Raw genomic sequence first — 14,574 nt, forward strand, 5'->3', positions numbered from 1 at the left:
TGAAGACAGAACGTAATTATTTAATAGGCTGTCAGAAGCAGAGCACCACGGCCTGGCAGCACACCAGGGAAAATGAGAGATTGCTCATGTGGAAAAGCTTGTGGTTTTGAAGCCAGAAGAGAAACTAGAGGAAATACAGCTAGAATGTGTTTTGCTCATAATAGTGAGTCAGTGCTTTCAGAGCTTAGCGCTGAGCACCTACTGTGTCAAGACACGGTTCTAAATGTGGAGGCTCAGGGCACCTGGGAGGCTCGTGGGTGAAGCGTCTGCCTTCCGCTGGGGTCATGATCTCAGGGTCCTGGGGTCGAGCCGGTGTCGTGCTCCCTTCTCAGCGGGGAACCTGCTTCTCCCTCTTCCTCTGTGATCTCTCTTGCTCTCTCTTAAATAAATAAGATCTTTAAATGTAGAGTCCAAAGATGCTCAAGACACAGGGCTGGTCTTCCAACGTATCAGTTGGCGTGTCTAGGGTCGGACGCAGAGGAGGGCAAATCACAGCTCCACCATTCACTTAACTTCGCTTGACTCATTTCATCTCCCTGAGCCTCAGTTTGTTCATCTGCAAAATGCGGATAATGATCCCATTTTTGTAAGAACAAGAATATTTGTAAGAATAAGACGTAGTACCATGTGTAAAGCTCTTTGCATAATGCCTGGTACATAGTCAACAATCAAGAACCTGAGTTCTCCCCTGCGCCCAGCCCGCCTTCTCCCACCTCCCATATCGACAAGCTGTTTTCTTCCCTGCTCTACTCCCAGAGCCTGGAGAAGTGCACGCTGGCACACGGTGGGGCTGGGGAGGGGGCGGCGGTGGGGGCTGGCAGGATGTCAGAGTACACAGACCCACTTGAGGAGAAATAAGTGCACGTGTTCAGGGCAGAACAAGGAAACCCAAGAATGATGAAGGGGCACTGTCGAAAGCACCCCACCCCCCATTTTGTCCAGATAAGAGAAGACTTGGTGTTTGGCTGGGAAGGGTGGGAAGCCTGTATTCACTGGTGTGGATGAGCCTCGGTGAGCCTGGACCCAGACAGATGCCAGCTGGGTGGGAGGAAGTGTCTTCTGCTGGCGGAGCTGTCCGGGGTGGGGCAGGCGGAGGCAGGGCAGAGCCCAGTGGCTGCAAACGGAGTTCCCGGAGGGGGGCTTCTCCTGGCTTTGGACCTGAAGGCTCTGATTCTGAGAACTCTACTCTAGGGAAACAGTCACCTAAGGTCTGTGACTGTCACTTGGGGCCATTCCGAACCTCTCTGGCAGTCTTCCACTCCGTAAGTAATGGTGCAAACCTAGTTGTGCAAGATGAGAATAAACACCCCAACCTTGGCCCCTCTGCGTGTCTGCCTGTAGTTTCTCAAATGCCCCAGTGCTCTCCCTGCTTCTCCCTCACTCCCCCAGTCCCTTCTCCCTCCAGTGCCATCTGCCCTCCCCCACTGCCCTTCCACGTGATGACTCTGGCTTCAGCCTGTCAGGAGCCTTCCCGGGTCCCTGGAAGTGCAATGGGCCCCTCCTCTTTATCTTCTCACCAGGTCTTCTTTCTAGGTGTACAAGAGATCTCACGGGAATAACTTTCCCACAAGAGACAGGAGCTTCTGGCCTCCCACCCTCAGAAAAAACAATGGGTGCTTAATATTTGATTTTTAACTGCTTAAAGAGGGCAAGTTACTACCTACTATCCTCTCCCTGACAAAAACAGACAAATAAAAACAGAGCAAAATCAAGCAAGCAAAATCCAAGTCCAACTTGTATCCATTTCTGTCGGTCTCCCATGGCTTCTCCATATTCTGGGTCCAAGAGGAAAGAGCTCTGCAACTATTACTGTGTAATGACTGATTGTGGGCCAACGCTTAAGCACGGTCTGAGCTCCCCAAATCTCTCTCTTGCTCATTTGTTAACTATGCCCCCAAAACATCTGCAGTAGTGAGGAGCACCATTTTGCCTACTTGGGTTCAAGTTCTAGCCCCAACACACACACTAACAGGGCATCCTTCCACAAAGTAACAGGCTATGGGGACCGGGCTCATTCTCCTCAGCAATGACACGAGGTGGATGACAAGTTCGCTTTCAGGATGGCGTGCAGGTGTGCAAATCCACTAAGATGCAAAGGACCATACAAGTGTTGGTGGCCACCGGCATTGGTGCCATAATATCTTCCCTGTGAAGCACTGAGGGCCAAGCACGTGCCCTGAGAAGGGCAGGAGTCTGCCTCGCCCACTGCCTCTGGTCCACCCAGATGGGGACTCAGAAAGGACCTTGAGGGAGCTGGCCCACTCCACCCCCAGTGCCTGCCATCCCTGCAAAGCACACTTCCTCTCCTAAGGTTTCTGGCTCTGGAAAAGAGAAAAGCCTGAATCCTACAAAGCCAAGGCACCATTTAAACTCCCCTTTCATCTACTTTCTTTTTTCTAGAGAAGAAGGAGCTGTCAGTTTTCCATTGCTAAAACATGAAAAGAGATTAATGACAATAATAGCCCATGTGGAGATAATGTTCCATGAGAAATACCTTTCAGAGAAAAGTGGCCTCAGAGGCAGTAGAACTGATCTGATTATGAATCATAGGCTTTGGGAGATACAGAAATAACTCTGTTGCCCCGGGATGCTGCTGCTTTCCTGACCTGAGCTCTCCACTAAACTCCGTTTGCTTTTCTCAAGTCCAACCCAATTGTCAGTAGTGACTTGAGCTGGTCTTGAGATGTGAGCCCACTGCATAACCTAAAGTGGTCGGTGCCTGAGCTTATTATTCAGATGACACCATGGGAACACACTGGCTCTCTTGTGTCTGGGTGACCCCAGGCAGGGCACTGCTGCTGTGCCATCCTGACAACAGTGGAGCAAGTATGAGATCAAACCTGTCAGAACCAGCTGGGGGGGAGGTTCAGGCTTTCTTTCTTCCCATTTTCTTTTCTTCACATTCCCCATAATCATAAATGTAGCACTTATTTGGAGATCATCTCTCCTTGCACGACTTGTCTTGATTTAGCCCATTAATTTTGCCAAGAAGTTGAACCCTGTCTCAAGGTCCTCCCAAAAGCTACAACCACAAACTCTTGATTCCAGTCATTTTATAGGAGCCTGATTTATGAGAGATTGTGATAATGAATGGATGAACGAGGAGCACTTAGTTCCTTCCATCATCTACGTGTTATGAGTTGGATCATTGGATGAGGCAGATCATGCAAGAGCTGTGCTCTTGAACCAGTGAGTTTGACCCCCTTGAGATGCATTCTCACCAAACAGTTGCTCTGAATGGGCCATTCCCCAGATAGAGCTGCCAGGAGAAGCAGCCCTGGGCAACATCTGATTGTAGCTTTTACAGAGTGGTAACTGAGTGTCATCGCAATGAGCCTCTCTGAGGAGGATCCTTGGGAGCATTCCTCATGGCACCAGGTCTTGGCAACCAGAAAAGCAGAGCATCATCTGAAGCATGGCATTGTCTGGAGTAATTCACCATTACCTCAGTCTTGGTGAGTCTTATGAAGACCAGGAGCTCCTCTGTGCTGGGTCACTGGGGAGTTTTGAGGCAGATCTTCACACATGCCTTGCATGTCCTCATCTTCATATTTCCTTCGCTAGTCACTCTCCAGACCTATTTTCCTTTCACTTGAATCCCCTCCACTCTTTATTATTAGCTTTTGGGTCCTATGTATTTTTGTGAGCACTCTATGACCTTTCTAGAAAAAAAAGGAAATTATAAATTTGAAACATTTCAGAAATTATAAGATGCCTTGAATGGTCTCCCAACCATTTCTTGTCTGTATATTTAATCTTCTTAAGTAGATTATAGTCAAAACAGGAGGTGAGTGGTGTGGCTCCAAAAGTCATATGTCATTGCTCTAATCCCCAGTGTGATGGTATTTGAAGGCAAGACTTTAGGGAGGTGATTAGGTCGTGGCGGTGGAGCCATCATGAATGGGTAAGTGCCTTTATAGGAGACACAAGAGATCATCTCTAGACCATGTGAGGACACAGCAAAAGGTAGCCATTGCAACCAGGAAAGGGGTTTCCCATTTACCAGATCTGCTAGCACCTTGATCTTGGTGTTCCCAGTTGCCAGAACTGTGAGAAACAAAGGTGTCATGGAAGCCGGTCTATGGTATTTTGTTATAGCAGCCAGGCAGACTAAGGATAATTCTTTTCTCACTTCTTTTGTATCTCTCAGTGAGTCAGTTTGGGTCCTCTGAGAAGCAAAGGCCAAGACAGCATTAGACATGAAAGACACTTATTAGGGGAGAACCTGTGAAGGATAAAGGGGCAAGGAAGAGTCAGGAGTAGGGAGGGCCCCACTCCCTGATGCAGGTCTGACACCTGTGAAAGGAGAGAAGGAAGGAAAGACACTGGGTAGGAGGAGCCTCCAACCACTTGAGCTCTGAGGAAGTCTCAACCAGGCCAACGGGAAGCCCCAGGGCAAATATTCCCCACCAGAGGAGCCTGCACTGGACAGAGCCAGCTAGGCTGTTCTGCTCCTGCCATGCCCTGTCTCAGGCTGGGAAGAGCCCTGGGAGGGCATGGCCTTCACACGAATGCATGAGGACAACCAAATATGTAGTAGCTGGAGGCGGTTCACCGGCTACCCTCCTCACCGCAGGCTCTCTTGGAGAGAGATGTGATGGCACACCTCAGGCAGCACCCACAGCACCAGCTAACCATACACCAGGTACTCGATACACTGCAATTCAGAAGTCTCTTTAAGTGGTGTGCATGTCTCACACCTTCTAGTTTTTCCTCCTCACCCAAACTTACCTGTTATGCCTTCTGTTTCTTAAGATATTGTGTCCCATTTTCTTAGAACCTTGATCCTTGATCCGAGAAATGATGGCAATGGGAGATTGTTTAGGAGCTCAAGTTTCAGAGGTCAGACCAGGCTAGGTTCAGATTGTGAATCCACTGCCTGCTAGCTGTGGGAACTGGGAAACAAAGTGAACTTTGTAACTCAGTTTCTTCATTGATAAAAATATGGCCATAAGACCTAGCTCATGGGGTTGTCGTAAAAATGGTACATGTAAGGCACTGAGAACAGAGCTTTGGCAGTACTGAGTTTTCTTAGGCAATATTCGTTAGCAATTGCTATGGTCTCAATGTGTTCCCTCCAGAGTTCATGTGTTGAAACCTAACCTTCAAGGTGATGGTATTAGGACATAGGGCCTTTGGGATGTGATTAGGTTGTGAAGGTAGAGGCCTCCTGAAGGGAAGTAGAGCTCTTATGCAAGAGACCCCAGAGAGCTTCTTGGCTCCCTTCTGCCTTGTTCCACGAGGACAAGTCTGCAACCCTTCAGAACGCCTCACCTGACCACGCTGGCACCTGATCTTGGACTTTTCTGCTCTAGGAGTGTTGAGAAATAAACGTCTGTCATTTATAAGCTGCTCAGCCTATGGTATTTTGTTCTAGCAGCCCAAATGAACTAAGACAATAATTAACTAATTAAAAATTAGTAAGTTCTCAAAGTTAACATATTAATATGCCACGTATCCTCTTATCACTTCGCCTTGGAAATTCTGCCTTTCAATGTATCCTATTTGAAGGTGTCTAGTAGGCATTTCAGACTGGCAGGAGGTTTCAGGGAATGCTTCATACTGTTTCCTGTAGGCTGGCATCTATTCTGTCTGGCTTTGGAATCAGACATGAAATTGTAAGCTTAAAGCCTAACATGTCACAAACACCCCAAATGGTACCTACATTTTTACCTTGAGCACCGTGAAAGGCAGTCTCTTCCTCAACTGTTCCTTTTTATTCTTTCATTTCTCAACCTTCATTCAGCATCTGTGGGTGTCAGACACTAGAGAATGCCAGAGAATCAAAGATTAATCAGCCTGAGCTCTTATCCTCCATAAGACCAAACTCTACACAAAGTAACTACCATGAAGAGCAGAAAATCATGAAAATTGTTTTTAAGTAGGCTCCACACCCAGTGTGGAACCCAATTCGGGGCCTGAACTCACGACCGTGACATCGAGACCTAAGCCAAGATCAAGAGTCAGATCCCTAATCGACTGAGCTACTCAGGTGCCCCAATCACAAGAATTGTAGTAGAGAATTGCATTTGCTGGATAAAGTGCAAAGAAAACAGAGAAGAACGAGAACCGGCTTCCAGCCGGGTGTGAGAGAGAACATTCAGGAAAAACAGAACCTTCACCTAGATCCTAAATGCTGAGATCTAGGGCCACCAGGCCTGCGGATGTGCTGAAACAGCTCTTTGGAAAGGGAAGGACATAGGGCATCATGTTGATCATCTGCCACAGCCCAGCCTGGGGAATATTATGTGTGTCTTCCAGGGGGTGGTGTTTTCAGGAACCAGCTGCCTCTCAGATTGTATTATAAATATACATGGCAGAGCTACAGAGCAAATCCGAAACAACAATAGCTTCTAGCCTGCCATCTGGTTCTTTCAAGCATTTTATAAGCAATGCTCATCTCAGTGTTTTTCTAGGACCCATGGAGAAGCGTGTCAGGGCTTCTCCTTCCCCCACTGCCGTTCATTAACAGAGAAATTGCATGAGATGCCAGGGCCCCATTAAAGAGCTGACTCCATCCTCGGGGGACTTACTTCCTGTCTCCCATTCAGCCTGAATTTGCTTCAAATTGTGTTGCTCTTTTGATTTGCTCACATTCTACCTTCACAACCTCCACTTCATGCATGCCCTCCCACTAAGCTTCTCAGAAAAAAAAAATGCAAACTGAAGGCTCACATCGTTGTGTTTTTGTGTTTCTGTTCCTCAAAGCCCCGCTGAGAGGCTGCCATGAGTGAAGTTTCCAGTAAGATGTGCTGGTCCTCGGCCATGTGTCAAGTGGGATCCATTTTGTGGAAGAGCAGGAAACTCTGGGGGAGTTTCTGTCTACCTTTAATACTCACAGGGGGTGCTGGACTGGCTGGGCAATCTCATTTAGGCTTCCTGATTTGATCATGGTTGTCCTGATTCTCAAGTAGGAAAACTTCAGGGCAGCATGTGGTGCCAGGTGAGGCAAAAGAGGGCTCTCCTCCAGAGCTTCCCAGAGGTCCCCTTCACTGAGATGGGGAAGCCTGAGGGAGGAATTGGTTGGGGGAGGGGGAGGTCAGGGAAAGAAACTAGACTTGGGTCTTGGAAAGTCTAAGACTCCTTTTAAATCATCTAAGCGGAAACATAGTTAAATATCCAAGTATGGAGTTCTGAAAAAAAGGTTAAGGTCAAGTGTACTATAAAGAGAGATAAATTAGGAAACCTTCAGGATATAGAAGCTATTTAAACCCCCGGGACTGGACAATATCACCAAGGAAGTAAATGTCTATAGAGAAGAGGAGTCCTGGGCACATGGGTGGCTCAGTCAGTTAAGCGACTGCCTTTGGCCAAGGTCATGATCTCAGGGTCCTGAGATGGAGTCCCACATTGGGCTCGCTGCTCAGCAGGGAGTCTTCTTCTCCCTCTCCCTCTACCTGCCACTCTCCCTGTTTGTGCTCTCCTTCTCTGTCAAATAAATAAATGAAATCTTAAAAGAAAGAGAGAGAGAGAAGAATCCCAGACCTTCCGAAGTTTAGAAGTCAGGGTGAAGAGGAGGTTCCAGCAAAGGGGATTAAGGGGGAGTAGCCAATGAGGCAGGGAAAATCTAGGGAAAATTGGAGTTTTGGAGGCCAAAGGAAGGAAGCGTTTCAAAGAGGAGGAATGTTCATTTTGGTGTAAGTGGCTTGTAGGTCAAGTGAGGCGGGGACCGAAAAATGACCATTGGATTCAGGGACATAGAAACTATTGGTGAACTTGACAAGAGCACTTTTAGGGGAGTTTGCTCTGGATTCTGGCTCTGTGTGAGCCCCTTGTCAACTCTGGCCTCTGCTCTCTTCCTGAGCATCATACTCAGCTTTCTCTTGCAACAAATGTCCTTGAAATCTCTTTGTTACCATCCTGATTTTCTCTCTGGAAGTTATGGAAGAAATTACAGAAATTCTCAACCTTCTGGTGTCAAGGACTCTTGGAGAAGCCTGTATAAATATTTGATTCTCCACGTGCACAACACCTGCACACAAAGTTATGGGTTATAATGTCAGGGGTTCACAGGCCCCCTCAGCCGTGGTCCCAGGTGGATAAAGCTTTACTCTAGGCTCATCTAATGAGTTTCCTTCACCTCTTAAAACACAGAGGTCCTGATACCCCAGTTAAACAACTGGGAAGCCCAAACCCTCCTCAGATGTTTATTCAAATCAAAGACAAGTAGAGTAAGAACAAATAATGTTTGTATTACAAGCTCTCGAAGAGGCAAACTTAGGACAAACACAAGCAGACATAGTCACCAATTCAAATGTGTACTGAATGGAATGATTTCACTTATATCTATCTTTGTAGCTCAAGTGGAGATCTGATATCTTCTGTTAGTTACCATTAAGTGGTTAGACGAGGGGCAGCCAGATTCTCTATGCCAAGGATCAGAAACTCAGAATCTGTGGGGGCCAGGGATATAACAAAATAGGTTGAAATGCATGGAAAACACCCAAGTGATAGAGTCTTGAGTGAACAGGTCAAGTGGAGAGTACATACCCGGTTTAGAAAGAGCAGCTGATACCCTGCTCTGGCAAATGTTGACATGCAAGAATTTCAACTCATATTGCTAGAACTGCTAATTTTTAAAGATAATCTGCAATGTTGATTCTCACACAGCCTAAACAAAATACTCCTGCTTACATATTTTGTTTAGGCTGTGTGAGAATCAAGATTGCAGAATCAAGATTGTATATATATATATGAATTATTATTTAATAATAATTAAATTATCATTATTATATAAATTATACTAAGTATACTTACATATACTTATATTTATATATAAATAAAAATATATATACTTCTAAGTATATATAACATATACTTATATATAAATAAAATATATCTACTTATATTTATATATAAATTATTATTTAATAATAAATTATTATATAAATTATTATTATACTAATATAAGTGTATATATATATATATATATATATATATAAATAAAATAGCAAGTCATGTCCCCACAGCTAGGCTAAGTCAAAGGGAAGACTAAATTATGCTTAGATTGATTTTGCTGTGGAATCTCCTTCTTTTGTTCATTGTGACAGATTGCATTTTCCAAAAGTCCCCAAAGCAATATTTCCAGCCCCATGTATTTTCTGGAATCTTACCATTTGTACCAAGTAAACTTGGAACCCAGGCTGGCCTTTGTGCTTGACAAACATGATGCTGTGTGACTTCTAAGACCAAATCATACAAAACAGTATGGTTTCTTTTTTTTTTTTAAGATTTTATTTATTCATGAGAGACACAGAGAAAGAGGCAGAGACACAGGCAGAGGAAGAAGCAGGCTCCATGTAGGAAGCCCGATGTGGGACTTGATCCTGGGACTCCGAGATCGCAGCCTAAGCCAAAGTCAGACAGACGTTCAACTGCTGAGCCACCCATGTGTCCCGCAATATGTTTCCACTTGGTGCTCTCTCTTAGAACTTTTACCCTCGGAACCCAACCCCTAGCTAGCTGTGAGGAAACCCTAACTAGTGCAGCAGGGGTCCCACAGACAGCCTCAGAGGGAGAGGGGCTGAGGCGCCCAAGCCGGTATCCACAACCCGACATGAACAAGCAAGAACCTTCAGGTGCTATTAAGCCCCAAGCCTTGGAGTCATCTAGTTGAGGCCATCAGGAAGCACAGACAAGCTGTCTCTGCCGTGACTTGTCCAAATTCCTGGCCTGCAGACACGGCGAGCATAATAAATAGCTGTTTGATGTCACCAGGTTGGAGCAACTTCTTAGGTGGCCATAGTAACAGAATTTCCATTTGCAAATATGAAAGTACTTCAGTCAATCCATCTGTGGAATCCACCTTTTAGAAACAGCTTCTCTCCCTGGAGTTTTCTCAAATCATGATTTTCTTTGGCAAATGCCCCACCGACTCTCCTATGACTCTGAATTCCAGACTTTTCCAAGATTGCAGCCTTTGCATTGATGGATGCTCTGGTTGTTCTTTATGTGAGCACAGCTGGCCCTTGGACAACTTCATGCCCCTCGCCACTTCCCCAGGAACTCACTCATCATGCACTGAAGCAGACTTCCGACTGGCTGCAGAAATCAGTCTGTCCTGGGTAGACAAGCTGCCTTTGCATTCCTTAACCTTTTTGCTCTCTAAAAAGAGCAGTGTTCATTATGTAGACTCAAGTCTCAAATTGTAAATGCTGCTTTTTTGTTGGAGGCCCTTCCTCAACTGTGTCCATCATGGTGGTGGCTCAAGCAGGAGTACATCTTCTGGGAGACGGGACATGACCACAAAGTCTCCTCTAGACAAAATCTGAGACCCTTCCCACTGCAAACATCTGGTGCAGCAAGAAAACTGTGGCAGAGGCAGGAGGGTGAGGGAGTTGTAGTCAGACAGACCAGGTTGTTAATTTTGCTTTGCCACTTAATTTTTTGGATGAGTTGGGCTCTCCACCTATAAAATAGGCATAATACCTGACTCCTAGTGTTGTTGGGGAGTAAATAAGAGAATGTTTGGAAAGACTTACACCTATGTCTGGAACATAGGTTGAGCCTGGTAGAGAGAGTTATGACGCCACTACCACCACCAAAAACTATACCGCTTGTACCACACGCCTCACCACCACTGCCTCCTCTGCCACACCGCATCAGGTAAGTTCATTCGTTTTGCTCGCCTTCTACAGGAAGCACAACTCAAAGATGGGGAAGGGAAGTCTGTGTCTTTGTGTCCAGTGTCTCCACCAGGTGTTCTGAAAAGAGTAGACACAAATAGATTTTTAAAAGATTTTATTTCTGTATTTGCTGAAAAGAGAGAGAGAGAACAATTGCGAGCAAAGGGAGAGGGATGAGCCTACTTCACAGAGTGCAGAGCCCTATGTGGTGGGGCTTGATCCACAACCCTGAGATCATGACCTGAGCCAAAATCAAGAGCTGGACACTCAACCAATTGAGCCATCCAGATGCCCTGGTAGGCACAAATATTTTATGGAATGAATGAATGAATGTGCATGATAATATTTTAAAGCCACCTTTAGTGCTAAATAGCTTTATGATGTGATGTGAGACATAACATAATGAGTTCCTACTGTGTGAAAGGTGCTGAGCAGACACTCTACGTGACGACACATGTGATCTTTAACCTTGCCTCCCCCTGCAGTCCCTACCTTTACTGACCCCCCCTCTTCTTACTTGCCCACCCACTTCTTTAGGCCTGCCTCCAACTGAGCAAAGTTACCATCCACCACTCAGTGTCACTCCCTCCTTGTGTCAAGTTCATGTGTTCCTGACAGCTCAGGGAACAATTTGTGCTAATTTTAGATTGTATCCCTATAAGCTAGTGGTTCTCCACGTGTGGCTCCCTGGACCAGCAGCAGCAGAATCAGCTGGGAACGTGATGGAAATGAAAATTCTCGAGCCCCCACCACCTCGGCGGACCCCGTGAATGAGGTAGGGCCCAGCAATCTGTGTTTTAACAAGCCCTCCGGATGATTCTCATGCTCACTCAGGTTTGAGACCCACTGACATGAACCACACAGACGTAGGTACAAAGTAGTAACACAGAGATGGTGAAATGGTGAACAGTTTTCCACCTCCGCCACTGCAGTGAGGCTGAGAGGCTCTGTAGTATTCCTAAAGCAATGTGTTTGCAGATAATAAGGAATTGGCAAGGGTGAGGGTAGCACAGGCAGGGGGGTGAACAAGAAAGGACCAAAAGGACAGGGGTAGAGAGGGGAGTGAATAGTGCAGGCAGCCGTCAGCTCAGAAGCGTTTGTTCTCCTGGCTAGCCTCAGGGAGGTTTGCAAAATCCTTCCAGCTCCGCAGCAGAACTGTGACTTCCCGATGACATTGACCGTGGACTCATATACCACTGAAAAGACAGAGCAGTTGTGGCCGAGGGGGCTGGGGGGCCCAGGGCCTCCTGCTCAGAGCTGCAGTTACTTGGAGAAACCACATACTTAGCTTCCTGGTAGCTGTGACTCTCTGAAGCCACTAACAAAGCCATGGGTCCTCAGGGACACTGGGGAGGTGTGGGGTGTCCTCCCTGCCCTGTGTGCCTGCAGGGGGCACCATCACACAGGGCGCGGGGCGGCCAGTGCAGCTGAGAAGCCAGCGCCCGGACCCGATTCCAGGCTGACCCCATCCGACTGTGCCACCCAGGCCAGCGAGGTGAGTGGAAACGCAGCCCCCCAGGAAGCCGGAGCTGACCGGGACGCCAGCAGAACCACCGTGGGCACTCATGAACCTGGACGATTGCTCCTGGACAGCCTTCCGTGGGAAGGGCGCTGGGGGAGCACCGCAGTGTGTGGCTATGAGCACCACAGTGTACAGGTAAGTAGTTGTGGTTCGTATTACTCAGAGCTCTGTTGCTCTCAACAAGTCATTTTGTTGCACTTCAAAAAGATGCACCACAGTTATGCAGCATGATGTTATTTACCCCTCTCTCATCGCTCTTTCTAGAAAGCCTTCCCCTCCCTGAAGACAACCATCAGGTGTTGCCTCCCCAGGTAGTCTTAGGCAGGGTGCCTCTTCCTTCTCTTTGCTCCTGCTCCATCTCTCTCTGCACTGTGTTAAATTGCTTATGGACGTGCTGGCCTCTCTAGACTACGGGCCCCTGATGATGGGCTCTGCGCATTCAGCTAATGCCAGCCCGGTGCCCCCCACATCTCAGATGTTCAAGAAATCCTTATAGAAGGACCACATCGATTGATTGTGGCTGCAGGAGGGGCAGCTCACCTGAGCGAGCCCAGATGACAGGGGGCGTCAGTTCGGTTACTTGGGCTCTGCGTGGCTGCTCATTTGGCCATCACACCTGCTGGCGGCGGGGCACCCTCCACAGTCCAGGGGAGCTCCTGGTTCTCCTCCCCTCCTGTTCTGAGAGAGCAGCAGTTGGGGCTACAGATCGCAGAGGTAGGTGTACCCTCCTGTGGGTAATGAACCTCACTGCTAACATCCCCCTGCAGAATGGGAGGGATGTAGGTTTTGCTGGCCCCCAGACTCAGAATATCAAACCTCTCTCTCCTTTTTAAAGATTTTATTTATTCATGAGAGACACACAGAGAGAGGCAGAGACACAGGCAGAGGGAGAAGCAGGCTTCATGCAGGGAGCCCGATGTGGGACTCGATCCTGGGACCCCGGGATCACGTCCTGAGTCGAAGGCAGGCGCTCAACCACTGAGCCACCCAGGGGCCCCAGAATCTCATATTTCTTTGGCTAAAAGTTTGCCACCGATCCTGGAGTTTTCTGCCCTCTGCCCAATTGCTTTATTATTTTTTTTTTTCTACCGGTGGCTAATTTAAGCTGGCTCCCCCTACCAGGACTCAGAAGGAAGGAGGTAGAGGTGAAAATCAGCTGTGTTCAGTTCATCTGACCCGGTGGGCTGCTTCCCGCTTCCCTCATATCCCGTGTGAGAGCTCCCCTTCCCACGGGGCTGCCCTAAGACAGAACACTTGCTCTTTCATCCTGATGCATATTAAGGGCTTTGCTCTGCATTTAAAAATGAATAAATGACTGCGATCAGGTTTTATTTTTAAAGTTGGCTTTTGTAACATTTACTAAACGTTCTCAGTGAAGTCCAAGTGATTGCAAAGCTGGGATGATGGAAGAACAGTCCCCCACCCACATTTCGCTCCCTGGCCTGGAAGCACTTAGGGCAATCAAGGACCCTTCTGGACTGAATGTTGTGTCCCCAAAATGCATATGTGGAATTTCTTTCTCTGTCTTCCCGAGTGCACTCACTGAGGAAAGCCCATGTGAGGACACAGGGAGGCCTTTTACAAGCCAGGACGATGGTCCTCACCAGGGATGAATTGTCCAGCACCGTGGTCTTCTCAGCCTCCTGAACTATGGGGAAAGAAATTTCTGGTGCAGCCCTCCAGACTTGTTAGCAGCCTGAGCTGACTGGTCAGGGATAAAGTTGGGAGGGAAACAGAGAAGGCTGGAGCCAGGGCCCAGCCCTGAAGCTGCCTTCCTTCTGGTCTGTGCAGAAGCAGGCCTGGGTTTCCTTAGCAGCCATAGGCCTAGTGGCTGTGGCAGTGGCCACGCAGGCCGGGGCTGAGGCCTGGGCACAGACTACCCCATCCCTGCCACAGGACCGCCTGCTAACCAGGAGTGTCACGCAGCAGCCAGACCAGGGCATTTAGGCCTGCAACCCATCTCAGGTGTCCCCTCGGCCGCCACCAATCTATGTCAGACACTCGTTACAGAACAACCTGAAGCCCGGCTCTCTTGGACTTTATGAGCTGGAAAGCAAATAGTGTTGTGTGTGTGTGTGTGTGTGTGTGTGCGCGCGCGCGCGTGCGCCCTGGAGATCTCTAGAGTCCTAGAATCGAGTCCTGAATCAGGTTCCCTGCATGGAGGCTGCTTCTCTCTCTGCCTGTGTCTCTGCCTCTCTCTCTGTGTCTCTCATGAATAAATAAATAAAATCTTTTAAAAAGAGTGAGAGAAGTTTGATATTCTGAGTCTGGGGAGAAGCAGGAGACAGAAGAGGTCACACATGTCATCAGCAACTCTTAGCCCCCACCTTTCCTTCCCACAGTCTGACCAGTGGGTTGTAAGGAGGCTGGGAACCTTGGATGTGGCTTTGGCATGTTGCTGGATGCCAGCATCTGTTCCAAAGGAAA

General features: G+C 47.7%; 1 long non-coding RNA gene across 2 annotated transcripts in view; it reads right to left on the reverse strand.

The window, feature by feature from the left end:
* Nucleotides 1-4,738: 4,738 nt before the first annotated feature.
* The window catches only part of LOC112641995 (uncharacterized), a 32,300-nt gene continuing 22,464 nt past the window's right edge, over nt 4,739-14,574 (reverse strand). Inside the window, exon 5 of one of the 2 annotated variants that reach the window (XR_007404572.1) lies at nt 4,739-4,895. This is a non-coding gene — a long non-coding RNA (uncharacterized LOC112641995). Of the gene's footprint in view, nt 4,896-9,269; nt 10,704-14,574 lie in introns of those variants that run through there. The other variant, XR_007404571.1, reaches the window with a different exon arrangement.

Source organism: Canis lupus, chromosome 21, assembly GCF_003254725.2.
Source record: "Canis lupus dingo isolate Sandy chromosome 21, ASM325472v2, whole genome shotgun sequence".
In the NCBI taxonomy this organism is placed as follows: domain Eukaryota; kingdom Metazoa; phylum Chordata; class Mammalia; order Carnivora; family Canidae; genus Canis; species Canis lupus.